The following is a 12803-nucleotide window of genomic DNA, read 5'->3' on the forward strand; positions in this document are numbered from 1 at the left end:
GGTGCTGTGTAATTTAAAGGGGTCCAGTGGTGCAGGGTGCTGTGTAATGTAAAGGGGTCTAGAGGTGTAGGGTGCTGTCTGATGTAAAGGGGTCCAGTGGTGCAGAGTACTGTGTAATGTAAAGGGGTCCAGTGGTGCAGGGTGCTGTGTAATGTAAAGGGGTCCAGTAGTGCAGGGTGCTGTGTAATGTAAAGGGGTCTAGAGGTGTAGGGTGCTGTCTGATGTAAAGCTGTCCAGTGGTGCAGGGTACTGTGTAATGTAAAGGGGTCCAGTGGTGCAGGGTGCTGTGTAATGTAAAGGGGTCCAGTAGTGCAGGGTGCTGTGTAATGTAAAGGGGTCCAGAGGTGTAGGGTGCTGTGTGATGTAAAGGGGTCCAGTGGTGCAGGGTGCTGTGTAATGTAAAGGGGTCCAGTAGTGCAGGGTGCTGTGTAATGTAAAGGGGTCTAGAGGTGTAGGGTGCTGTCTGATGTAAAGCTGTCCAGTGGTGCAGGGTACTGTGTAATGTAAAGGGGTCCAGTGGTGCAGGGTGCTGTGTAATGTAAAGGGGTCCAGTAGTGCAGGGTGCTGTGTAATGTAAAGGGGTCCAGAGGTGTAGGGTGCTGTGTGATGTAAAGGGGTCCAGTGGTGCAGGGTGCTGTGTAATGTAAAGGGGTCCAGTTGTGCAGGGTGCTGTGTAATGTAAAGGGGTCCAGTGGTGCAGGGTGCTGTGTAATGTAAAGGGGTCCAGAGGTGCAGTTGTGGAGAGGAGGTACACAGTAGTGACAAAGAGATATTGAAAGATGCAGAGGTATGCAGGAGGCACAGTGGGGTGTTTTTACATTTTAACGTGGGGTGGGGGGTTCCAGATATAGGATCCGTCCCGGGTGCCAAATGCTCTATGTACGCTCCTGGAACCCCCCCTCTCCTCCCCTCTCCTCTGTCAGTGCCTCCAACTGCCACCTGTCTGTGCCAATCAGTGCCAGTGCCGCCTGTCAGTTTGTCAGTGCCAATTAGTGCTTCCAGTCAGTGCCACCTATCAGTGCTTCCAATCAGTGCCACCTGTCAGTGCCAATCAGTGCCAGTGCCACCTGTCAGTGCCAATTAGTGCTTCCAATCAGTGCCACCTGTCAGTGCCAATGAGTCCCAATCGGGGACAATCAGTGCTTCCAATCAGTGCCACCTGTCAGTGCCAATCAGTGCCAGTGCCGCCTGTCAGTGCCAAATAGTGCTTCCAGTCAGTGCCACCTGTTAGTGCTAATGAGTGCCAAGTGCTTCCAATCAGGGCCACCTGTCAGTGCCACCTGTCAGTGCCAATGAGTGCCACATATCAGTGCTTCCAATCAGTGCCACCTGTCAGTGCCAATCAATGCCAGTGCCACCTGTCAGTTGCCAATTATCAATGCCAATCAGTGCTTCCAATCAGTGCCACCGAGTGCCAATCAGTGCCACCTGTCAGTGCCAGTGCTTCCAATCAGTGCCATCTGGCAGTGCCAATCAGTACTTCCAATCAGTGTTACCTGTCAGTGCCAACCAGTGCCAGTGCCACCTGTCAGTGCCAATGCCGTCTATCAGTGCCAATCAGTGCTTCCAATCAGTGCCACCTGTCAGTGCCAGTCAGTTCCACACCAGTGCAAATGAGTTCCACCTGTCAGTGCCAATCAGTGCCGCTTATCAGAGCCCATCAGTGCACTGAGTGCAGGGATCGGGGTGATGAACTCAGCCGCCAGGCACATTGTCCCAGGGGGTGCCGGCCTGGTGGGGCACAACTGAAATCTGTTGTTTATTAATGCCACATGCTGATTTTAGTATAACAGGTAATTACCACACTACTATTTACAATAAACTACTGGAGGTAACAAAAAAAAGTGTAATTGAAAGGCTTGCCACTAAGCACTGTTATGTGTTCCCACACCACACAATAAAAAAAAAAAAAAGTGCAGCGCTAACTTACTGATCAATAACTTAACAATAATGGTGGAATTCTCTAATGTATGGAAATCTCAATAAACTTCAATATTATCACAATACCGATCTCTGTGATACGCAACTTCACATAATACACATCAAGCTGAAAACAAGACATACTGTATAAAAATAAGCTTAGCAGGGATGGTGGAAACCCCTCCTATAGATATTTACCATACAGATTAATCTCAAGTGAAACAACCTTTTAGTTGGGAGGTTCCCACCATTATAGCACTTTGGAATTTTTATTTTTTTAGATTGTTACACTTAATTTTAGATGTTTTAGTTACTATTATAATGTGAATTTTTGCACTTAAAGGTAATTTTCCACCATCCACGTCTTTATGGACCTTGCTTTGTGCACTGGTGCGCAGTCATGTTGGAACAGGAAGGGGCCGTCCCCAAACTGTTCCCACAAAGTTACTGACACCTTAAGAGTTCCCTTCACTGGAACTAAGGGGCCAAGCCCAACCCCTAAAAAACAACCCTCCACCATAATCCCCCCTCCCCCCCGCACCATAATCCCCCCTCCACCAAATAATTTGGACCAGTGTACAAAGCAAGTTACATAAAGACATGGATGAGTGACTTTGGGGTGGAGGAACTTGACTGGCCTGCACAGAGTCCTGACTTCAACCCGATAGAACACCTTTGGGATTAATTAGAGCGGAGACTGCGAGCCAGACCTTCTCAGACAACATCAGTGCCTGACCTCACAAATGCACTTCTGGAAGAATGGTCAAACATTCCCATAGACACACTCCTAAACCTTGTGGACAGCCTTCCCAGAAGAAATGAAGCTGTTATAGCTGCAAAGGGTGGGCCAACTCAATATTGAACCTTGTGGACTAAGACTGGAATGTCATTAAAGTTCCTGTGTGTGTAAAGGCAGGCGTCCCAATACTTTTGTCTGTTTGAGCTTTGGGGTGCACACCCTAATGCAATAGGCTGCGCACGCCTGTGGAATAGCAAATAGTTCAAGTGCCAATATTAAATGATATAATACCAGAAGAATAAATAAGTGAAATCCACAAAAAATGTTTAAGTGAATGAGATCAATGTTCTATGAGAATTCACAAAAAACAACAGTGAAAAAAACATATTCAGAAATTATGTGACAATAAAAAGTGAATATATAGAGTCCCAAATAAATTGGACAATGATTCAAAAAAGTCCATGCAGGTGTAGAGATATGATGAAAGCACAAAGCCATGAAGAGAAAAGGGGCCCTTCCTTCAAGCGAACTTTACACCCAAAGTGAGTATGTAGTCTCCTTACCAGCAAAAATTACCACAACAGCTGTCTCACCAAGCTCAGGGAATTCGGTCTCCCCAAAACCTATGTGGGCGTCCCAAACTGCTGGATCCTTGGCACTCAGAGACATAAACAAAAAAATTCGCCCATAGTGCAGTATTTAAGAGGATAATTTATTAGAATCAAAAAGATTGCACTTACAAGATGTAGCTCATATACACGCGGTGTATCAATAACTCAAAGTAGCGGCGTCTCCTCGGGCTACCTCTGCCTGCTGCTCGCTATACCATCGATCTCCGAAGAGACAAAACATGATGACGTCAGTATCACAGGCCCACCCTACGCTTTTCATCACGATAGGACGTCGTCGGGGGATTGGCTGCCACAGGATTTTCACCACTTATGAATATTTGGAAAGAACTTTGAATTTTTTTGTTTTTGTATTTTCATTTATACACTGATACTAGCGCTGCACCCACACAATGCTTTTCACAGATTTGAGTTTTGTATTTTGGTGCCGGCAGCTTTATTTATTTGATTTATCTAAAATAATTTGTACTATATATTGTTTTCAAGCGCAGCGTCAACCGTTCGGTCCTTTTACTGGACATAAAGATTAGCAGAGGAAAGATGGTATACACTCAACTCTATGGCCTAGGAGGCCCGGAGCGACGTCATGATGTCACTTTTGCTTCACAACTAATGTAGACAAGGCAATTTTTAATATTTTTTTTTAAAGCATTAGATCAATGTTTTTTTTTTTCATCTGATGCTTTGCATTGTAGAGGAGAGATGTGGGATCTCTCCCATAAAAAGGACCTGTCATGCTTTACTGTTGTCAGAAGAGATGTCTACATTTCTTGTGACAGCAATAAAAATGATCCAAAAAAAATGTAAAGGGACAGTGTAAAAATAAAAAAATGTAATAAAATAAACAATAAAAAAACAAACTAAAGCACGCCCGTTCCCCCGTGCTGGCGCAGCATACGTGACCTAGGTATGCGGCGAATGCATATTTAGGTAACGTCCACATATGTAAACGGTGTTTACACCACACATGTGAGGTATTGCCGTAAACGTTGTAGTGAGATAAATATTTCTAGCACTAGACCTCTTCTGAAACTGTGAGAGAACAGCCCTTACTATGCCCTGTTATGCCCCGTACACACAGTCGGATTTTCCGACGGAAAATGTGTGATCGGAGCGTGTTGTCGGAAATTCCGACCTTGTGTGGGCTCCATCGGACATTTTTCATTGGATTTTTCGACACACAAAGTTTGAGAACAGGCTATAAAATTTTCCGACAACAAAATCCGATCGTGTCAATTCTGACCGTGTGTGGACAATTCAGACGCACAAAGTGCCACGCATGCTTAGAAGAAATTCTGAGACGGAACAGCTCGGTCTGGTAAAATTTGCGTTCGGAATGGATACAGCACTTTCGTCACGCTGCAATGTTTTAAATTGTTTAATACAGCGCACTCTCTTCTTCTTTATAATGTGAGAAGAATGAAGTAGTTTTGCTGCTCATATTCACACAGACTTCTCACAAACATCTTTCATTATTATTTATCGTGATTCCCTCAATATATTTTGATTTGTCACATCTGACCAAATTTGTTTTTTGTTGTTTTATTTTTGTTTTGTATTTTTTTCAAGGCTGATTTTTTTTTTTTTTTTTTTTTTGTGTTTGTATTTTTTTCCAGGCTGATGTATTTTTTTATTTTTTGGGGGTTTTACTCCATAATATTTTTGTGTGTGTTTTGTGTGTCAAGTTACCACAACACCATTATTATCTTGTATTATTTAATCTCAAGGAGGTTGCTTGGTGTTGGTGTCCCTTATTAATTTCACATTGTATTTTTGAAATGTACCTGCCTCTTTACAAACAAACTGTCCTTTTTGAAGGAAAACACACATAGGCGAGTATTATTGAAACAAAAATTCCTTTATTAAGGGCTCAGAACCAAACAAAGAGGGAGGCAACGCTGGAGAAACTGCAGATGTCAGAAAGGCCAAGATCACGGCGAAAGTGGTCAAGAGTCTGCACCGGAATTTTGGGGTACGACGATCGAAAGATCAGCTCAGGCAGTGGTGGTCGGACCTCAAATTAAGAGAGCATGAGCTGTACCGAAAGATCCTGGGAGTGCTGCAAAAAGTAAGTAGTTGTCCTGTGTTCCTATTCTTTATGTTTATTACGTTCGTGCTGCTCCATGTGCTTTTCTTAACTGTTATCCAGTTTCAAAAGGCAACTTTCATGTTCATGGGCACATTATTCGTTCGTATAAAACATTGTTCGTTTGGCCTAGAAAACACCATTGTTTTGGCCATATGCATTTGCCCACATTTTTTAGGGCCTACTTGTCTGAAACTAATTTGGTTGTGTAGATGTGTTTGTTACTAGAATGAAATGCAAACTAGATTCTGTGTAAGGAGAGGACACTCAGCAGCTGGTTACACATCTGGACGCTGGAGCTCTAATGTGGGACACAAGAACACCCTTTTTATTAGGGGGCCCACACAGGTGCTCCAGTGTATACTATAGGGGTGACTCCATCTGTGAAGCTTGTACAAAACAGGTAAAGTATTGAAGCTTGACAAAGGACACTAAAAATTCTACATCTTGGAACTTTGCCAAAATAGACAATTGTACCCCACTTCCAAGCAATGTTTCATATTTATAGTTCTGCCATCAAATATCTGTGTTCTAAGTATACCAATTTTTTTTTACATAGGGGAGAAAAGACTCGGAGGACACCCCTCATCCGAGGAGACCACAGACCCCCCACCTCTGGAAGAAGGGGAAATCCACTCAAGACAAGCAGAGCAGGAGGAGGAAGACGTGGTGGAAATTGGCACCACAACAGGTGAGTGTCTGCAACCACAGGCTCAGGTAAGAGATGGATGCCAGCATATTTATAATACATGGTGTGTTTTATTGGTTTCTATCTTTTTAGGTGATCGTGATGTTGTGGATCCAGATCCTTTCACCTTGGAAAGTGCACAGATCCTGATCGGGGAGATCATTGGGTATAATAGGGACTTGGAAAACATCAAGAAAAACATCAATGATGTTCTTCAAAAATTTTAGGGAGAGTTTAAAACCCCTCCAAATCCCTTTGTTTTTTTGTGTGCTACAAATTTTTGACATTTTTTGACAAATTTGAGAAAAGCCACATTTTGAAGAGGCACACAGTGTGTCAACATGTGCTATCTGCCATCACGGGAGATCAATGGACGCGTTTTGGGGGTGCAACCCCTTCCTCAAAAATAAGGTAGCTGTGAGGAAGGGGTTGCACCTACAAAACACGTCCCTTGATCCCCCATGATGGCAGGTAGCACATGTTGACATTCGTAAATTTGTGTGCATCTTCAAAATTTGGCTTTTTCCTGGGGTGACTTCACCCCATCTGAACGCAATATCAAACACAGTTTGTAAATACTCATGTCTGATATTGCCTTCAAGTTCTACCAAAAGTGAACTTTGTATGTTCAAGATTTGTGTCTTTCTTGTTGGTTTTAAACATGCCTGTTTTATCTTAAATGGACATTTCTACTTTTTTCTAATGTGACCCCAAAAATTGTTATACAACAAACATGTTGGTTTGTTTTAAAAACCTTTTCTAAATGCACATGTGATTGTGCTGGTATTAAAAAGATTGTTAATCAAGAATGTGTGGATTATTGTCTCAACGCTACAACACTTTTGTGGTGCTCTTATTGGTGTTTTCTGTGACAATGGGTGTTATTTCCTAAGGGCAAATCCACTTTGCATTACAAGTGCAGTTTCAGTGCAGTTTCAAGTCCACTTGTAGTGGAGAGTGTCTTTGCCTTTAGTAAATAACACCCAACAGTGCTTTGTAAGGTTACACAATCACGCCATTTTCAGGACTCACCACATTTCTGTCAGGATCAGCTAAAACAAACACAAGCAGTAAATCTCACTAAAGATCTGAGTAGTTTTTTTTTTTATTTGAAAAAGGTTTTAGACATTGTCTGGCATATTGATAGCCCCCCTACCCACAAAGAATTCAAGATATCTTATCCGGACATCATGGGCACTTAGGGGGGACAAGCCAGGACGGCCACTTTCAAGCGCTGTCAGGGTTGGTTCATTTGGAATTCCAGCCTCAGGCCCAACTGAGCCAGCATAGTTGGCAGAATGTTGTCGTAAAAAGTTGTGTAGAACACAGCACGCCAGGATAATATGGGTGTATGGGTGTAAGAAATAGGCGGAACAGGCTGGCCATGATTCCAAACGTGTTCTCCACCACTCTTCTGGCTCTGGCCAGCCGGTAATTAAAAACCCTCTGGTCCGGGGTGAGGGTCCTCATCCGGAATGGCCACACAAGATGGTTCCCCAGCGCAAATGCTTCATCCCCAACGAAGACAAATGGGAGTCCTTCCACATTGTTTTCTGGAGGTGGCAAGTCCAAGCTGCCATTCTGGAGACGCCTGTAGAACTTCATCTGGGCGATGACTCCACCGTGGGACATCCGGCCATTCTTCCCCATGTCCACATACAGGAACTCATAAGTAGCCAACACCACCGCCAACATCACAATACTATTGAACCCCTTATAATTAATTCGAGTTGGATGGTGGGACGATGCGGACGTGTTTCTCATCAATTGCCCGTCCGCAGTTAGGAAAGTCCCACCGCTGGGCAAAGTGGGAGGCCACAGTCTGCCATTCCTGTGGCGTGGAAGGAAACTGTGGAGTCAAACCAAAAAAAAACAATTATTCATTTTGCACATAAACAGGGAAAGCAGATTAGACACAAACATTCTTCGCCAACATCAAGATAACATTTATTTGAGGGAGTTTTTAAAGACCAAAGTATAAGGTACACCTATCAGATTCCCCCTCCCCCCACAGGCCATTTCTAACATTATAAGGGGGGGAGCTCTTGGACAGATAACCCTCTCCACTTCATTGAGAGATGAATGCCTAAATAATGGGTATTACTTTGAACAGCCCCTCCTTAGTTACACTATTGGCAGCCCACTGGACAGGTAAGAAGTGTCATAATACAAAGATATAAATACACATTGTACACATTTGAGCACATTTGGACATTCTGCTATTAGCTAGCAAGATAATAATAGTATACAAAAACTTTAAACAGTACCATTTGAAAGTATACAGGCAGGCCCTTGCACTACATGCTTTGGGGAATTCATCCATAAATCTGACCACAAAAGAGATGGGTATAGTGTGTATGGGTTTGCCAAAGTCAGCAGATAGATGATTGAGGATAGATAGAGAATTGGTATCAGCTGACTTAGCAGTTGGGGGGAGGGAGGGTTAAAAATGATTTGGGGACACCCAAAAAAAGCCTCTGGCACTCTGCCTGAATTTAAAGCACAAATCACATTTATAAACATTTTAGGGGGTATTTAGGGTAAAGCACTACTATGGAGCTGATAAAATACATTAAGTGACTACATGAGGTGAATATAGGGCCAGGAGACCATGCTGGGGAGATAAGTGGAGGAAAATATGTATGAAGGACAAAAAAAATAATTACATAAAAATCCAGCATGCATGAGGACAAAGGGGACATTCACAGCATATTACAATCATGGTAATTAGGGAATGTGGAAAGAAATACAATATATTATCAAACATTATATACAATAAAATGTGATGTTAAAGGATAAAAATCTTACCTTAATATACTCCTTCTGCAGGACCTGGATGATGGCAGAACAGGTCTCTTGGATAATGATCCCCAGAGCCTGGGGGGAGATGCCTGTTGAGAACTTGAGGTCCTGCAGGCTTCTCCCCGTCACCAAGTACCGCAGGGTGGCGATGAGCCTCTGCTCTGGAGTGATGGCTTGCCTCATGCAGGTATTCTGCCTGCTGATATAGGGGGTCAGCAAAGCCAACAAACGGTGAAATACGGGGTCCGTCATCCGGAGAAAGTTCCTGAAATTATCAGGATTATTCTCACGGATCTCCCAGAGCAAAGGCATGTGACAGAACTGGTCACGCTGGAGCAACCAATTCTTGGTCCATGAACTCCTCCCCACCCTGTTCATGGACTGGACTTGTGTCAAGGTAAGGACCCCAACACCAAGCCCCCGCACAGCACGAACTCTATGAGGAGTACGTACATGCAACATGATTAGAAAACGGTCGGCTGCTCAGAACGAAGTAACAGAACTCACTGAAGAACAGCAAGGCCTGTGAAGAGTGACCTGAAAAACAGTAACAAACAAGAACACAATGACAGAGTCACGCGTAGCTTGCTGCACGCACTGAAGAGCAGATACAAACCCACAACCACAAACTGAACAGCAGAAAACGATCTGAAAACCAGGAGTCTGAAAAAGCGCGAATTGTCTCTCACCAAACTTTTACTAACACGAGATTAGCAAAAGGAGCCCAAAGGGTGCCGCGCTTGGTTCTGAACTGGCCTTTTCTAGTCTTGTCGTACATGGTGTACGTCACCGCGTTCTTGGCGAGCGGAAATTCCGACAACTTTGTGCGACTCTGTGTACGCAAAACAAGTTTAAGCCAACATCCGTCAGAAAAAATCCATGGATTTTGTTGTCGGAATGTCCGATCAATGTCCGATCGTGTGTACAGGGCATTAATGTTATTGTTTTCACTGCTTTGTGACCTGACAAGCAAAATATCCTGATACTGTGTCTTAGATCTCACACTGCAAATATATAGCTATGAGACTGTAGGCACAGGAAGTACAATGCTATTTTTTCAGGAGTAATTTAAGACAAAGGGTTTCGTTTTCTAGCTATTGCTTAGGCACAGCTAACTTTGCTAGATGTTCCCTATAAGGTAATAAGTCTTTATTTTTTTTTAATTTAGGTCCACTGATTGGCTATGAATGAGATGTATCAGTCCTTATAATGCTTGAAATTATCTTCAAACCAACCTTACAATCAACATGTCCTCCCAGAAATACAGGACTGCCATTGCTGACCTGCTTCTAAACATGCTAGTTGCTTGGCTGTGTATGGTTTTATCAGTTTTGGGTCACCGATTTACAACAGATGTGCAATTGTTGAAGTAGAGCTCCTACTCTGCATATTTCTTTGTGATCAGTGACAGAACACAGAAGAGGCAGAAGGTCAGCACATGACCAGCCAACTAGCATTTCAGGAGGGGATTATTATTGATTATCCCTTTATTTCTCTCAGCGCTACATAAATGACTTATTGTAATGGGTTAGATACAATCATTATGGTGGCTATAGTAACAGTATGATCTTACTAAGGATGGACAAGCTGGGTGGTCAAGCAGACAACTGCCTGCCTATGACCAAAATGAATATGCCATGATTAAACTTCATCATAGTTCTGCTACATTATTTTATAAAAATGTTGCTTTGTCCACACAACTAATTCATATAGAATGTAACAGGCTGACCATAGACATATTTGATTGCAAAAGTCCAAACTTTGTAAGACATTTCGAATTTGTTATAACTTCTGATGTAGTTTCATTTTTTTTTCTTTGACTCAATTTTCTTTCCTAACCCAAATCCTACAAGATTACCATCTTCACCCTATGTGTCCAACATGTGAATCCGGCACCTCTTATTATAGCTGATTGGCAGGATAAAAATAGATCATTTAATATGAAATAGAATTAGAATTGTACTTAATTTAGATGTACATTAAAATAAGGCTTCTCATTATATTATCAGCTGTGAGACAATTTATGTAAAACTATTCTACAGTGCCGAAAAAAATTTCTCCAAAGAACATTGTATTCTTTTGAGCTGTACCAGTGACTCAAGGTCAGAAACTGAGATTGAAAAAGGTAGATTCAAGGAATAAACTTTCCCCTGTTGTAAAGAGAGCAAAGCTGTGACATTCTCTGCCTGATAGAGGAAGTCACAATGGTGAATGTAAAAAATTATGCCTAATGTTGCTGTAAAATAAAATTTAACTGTCTTTCAATTCTACGACACTTGCCGTATAAATCAAAAATGGAATAATCTCTATAAATGAGTCATTTTTTAACAGCATTTGAAAAACTTGAGTAACATTGAAAAGAACTCCAAGCAAATGTAAAAAAAAAAGTTCTGCTTTTATTTTGTGCGTTTAATTACATTTAGTTTCATAAAGATTTTTTTAAAGTTTTTCACGCATAATACAGTAAATGATTCCATAGACATCACTGCAGGTAAACTAGTACATACAAAAAACATAACAAAACATGGTATACAGAAACAACTCCACCCATAGCCTATATGTATATTAAGATCCAAGGGAGTGAATCTCAACCATTATGAGTGCTCATCTGAACTATAGATTCAGTTTGTATTCAGTCAGGCAGGCCCTTGCTTTAGGTTTTTGGAAAATTTTAAGGGGGTTTACGGTCAGATTGTAACATGTATGGTGAGTGCTCATCTGAACTATACATTCAGTTTGTATTCAGTCAGGCAGGCCCTTGCTTTAATTTTTGGTAAATCTAAAGATGGTTTACGGTCAGATTGTAACATGTATGGTGAGCTTAAAGTTCAATCTTGAGGTGCCATCAACGTGGCAGCGACACCAAGATGGCGGCCCGGGGCTCCTCGTCCCCTGTGATGGGATGGAAGATGGTAAGGAGGCCCGGCTCCGGACCAGGGGCTGCCGGGTTTTGTCGCCATCCGGCTGAAGAATGGCATGCTGAGCCTGGAGAACTGCAAGGCCCCTGGGACTAGGCCGCAGCCTTAAGCTGGCAGTAGCAGCGCACCAGCCACCCCCCATGAGAGCTGGGCTGGGGAGGAGGAGCCATGTGAGAATGGATTGGGGCCCAGAGTGGCTTTCCCGACCCCTGAAGGACATGGACATGGTGCTAAAGGACGAGCACGTGGCAGGCTTCCTGGTGGAGGATAATGGGGAGCTGCAGGTGAATCTGGGGGAGGCCCTGGACCTGGCCAGGAAGGGGGTCCTCCTGGTCTTCCGCTGCCCCGAGCCCGGCTGTGCCAAGGCCTTCAACCACAAGCAGCAGCTGAAGGTCCACCTACTGAGCCACACTGAGGAGCGGCGGCACTACAAGTGCCAGGTGGATGACTGCGGCTGGTCCTTCACCACCCTCTACAAGCGACACCTCCAATCCTACGACAAGCACTGACCTTTCCCCTGCCAGGGCCCCCCGCTGCGGCAAGAGCTTCACCGCCGAGTTCAACCTTCAAGCCCACCTCTAGGCCCATGAGCAGGAGAACCTCTTCCAATGCGAAGCCTGCAGGGAGGCCTTTCCCACCGCCACCAAAAATAAAGTTCTCCCTGTGTCAAAAAAGGCCAGCCCACTCTAATAGAACCAGTTTATAATTTGAGTTCCTTCTGCCTTTTTGACAATATTTAGTTATTTTATTTAAAATAATCCTTAACCTTATTTAAAATAATCCTTTTTGTCTAGTTTTGGGAGGGGTTAGTGCCGCTGTCAGGTTTTATTTCTGTGTCCCCTCTAATGAGCTCCACCCTCTCTATTTGTCCTGGTGATAGTTGTCATAGGGACAGAATATGAGTGAAAATTAAAATGTATAGAGTTGTTCCCAGAACATGAGATAAAGAGAATTCTTCCAATGGGTGTTTTCCTTTACCTTATTTTAGTGTCTCTGGAAAAGTCAGCAAAAGTACATTTTC

The sequence above is a fragment of the Aquarana catesbeiana genome, linkage group LG01 (assembly GCF_042186555.1).
Source record: "Aquarana catesbeiana isolate 2022-GZ linkage group LG01, ASM4218655v1, whole genome shotgun sequence".
NCBI classification, from domain to species: domain Eukaryota; kingdom Metazoa; phylum Chordata; class Amphibia; order Anura; family Ranidae; genus Aquarana; species Aquarana catesbeiana.